Genomic DNA, 1,701 nt, shown 5'->3' on the forward strand with positions numbered 1-1,701 from the left:
TGGTTCAGATTTCAGGAACTGTCCTCTAAACCTGTGTCATCCGGTATTCTGTGTTATTGCTGCCGGAGATCCTCACTGCACTTCTACCCTATCTGACATCAAGCCCCGCCTCCTCCATTTGCTGATTTTTATATTAAATTGTTTCTCTAACTTTTGAGTTTAAAAATTCTTAGTGTATTCTGGATTGCTTATGAATTTTAGGAACTTGAAATATAGCCACTTACGTTAGATGCTGCACTGAAATGGATGACTTTTATACCCATAAAACTTATAACTCTCACCAAAGAAGGTGAGAGAAGATGCTGATGGAATGCGATAAATTGGTGGGAATGGTTATTAACAGGGCTAACTGTGACTGTAAAAACTTGGAACTTAAAATGCAGATATAAAATGAGTCATCTCAGAAGCAGGAAGGGGGATCTCACTACCATCAAAGAAGACTGAGGAGTGGGGCACATATGACCCCAACATCCCAGTGTGTTGAACCTCCTTGATTCAGAAGACAGAACTGTGACACAAGAGGAGTGTCAGAAGAGTGTTAGCAGTAGAACACAGAGTCACAACATGAGACAAAATGATGGCTTTCCTGGTCAATGGAGCAAATAAATCTGATTGCCTGGGCAGGAAGCTAGAGAGAGTGGGCTGCTTCAGAGCACTTAAGTGGAGAGCTATGTTTGCTGATCCACTGAGCTAGAGCTGAGTGCCTTTAGCTTATAGGGAAGGTAGGGCATTTATCAGCAGCACACAAAGAACTTTGTACTATTGTTCAAGCAAAGAGAAGCCTGCCTGTGGGCATGCCTGAGGAGAGGTTGTCCTGACGAAGAATTGTGTTATGGACGTTTCTGTTTCAGAATTGTATCTTCTGTAATAAACTCCATAACTCTTGGGTACCAACCATGTTTGAGTACTGTTTGGCCATTGCAATGAATTATTGAAACCAGTTGAATAGAGAATGTTGTGGGAGGGATGGTTTGGTGACATTTTCCTTTTATTTTTAGTTTCTCATCTGACCATCTGTGTGTGAAGTGTGAAAATGAAACAGAGATGAGACAAACCTAAGTATCTGATCACCGTTTATTTTTTTTTAAGCAATTTTTATACACTCCAGTTTTTTTAATCAAAAGACTTGAAACACATTGTTACATTCAAACCAGGAAACTGTACAGCAGTGGCAAATAGTCTTCCTTTTCCATCTGGACATGGATGCTAGTTTCATGTAGGAAGGCCAAGGAACTACAAAAGTAGGTTGGAATCATAATCTTACCATGCTGATAATTCCTTCAAAGTTTTCCTATCTAGAGCACATTCTTAAGAGGAGGGGACAAATTTTTTCATGTTAATACCAAGTCAGAACCCACAATTAAATCCTTTAATTCCCAAAAGGTGCATCCCTGCTGTATAATAAATAATGCTGTTACTCACTTGTGTGGAATAAGCACCTGATTCTGATTTCTAGTGCTATTGATTAACTTACTGATTGAAGATGCACCTAGAATAGGGATACAGTGGTTTTGACAAGCAAAGAAACAACTAAAGCTGCATCTCGGTTTTTAGGGTCTTCCCCTCTCTGCCAGCATTCAATATGTGGCATGCCAAAAGTGATGACATTCGTTGCTGTAACAGAAAGCTTTGACTCTAGAACTGGAAATGCATTTATAGTTTTTTGCTCTTTAGAAATTCAAGCCTGAATAAACTCTTAGA

General features: G+C 39.4%; 1 protein-coding gene across 1 annotated transcript in view; it reads right to left on the minus strand.

The window, feature by feature from the left end:
* LOC102837440 overlaps window positions 1-1,701 on the minus strand; it is a 69,786-nt gene that overhangs the window by 9,760 nt on the left and 58,325 nt on the right. The window lies entirely within an intron of this gene.

This window comes from Chrysochloris asiatica, unplaced genomic scaffold (genome assembly GCF_000296735.1).
Source record: "Chrysochloris asiatica unplaced genomic scaffold, ChrAsi1.0 scaffold00042, whole genome shotgun sequence".
Lineage (NCBI taxonomy): Eukaryota > Metazoa > Chordata > Mammalia > Afrosoricida > Chrysochloridae > Chrysochloris > Chrysochloris asiatica.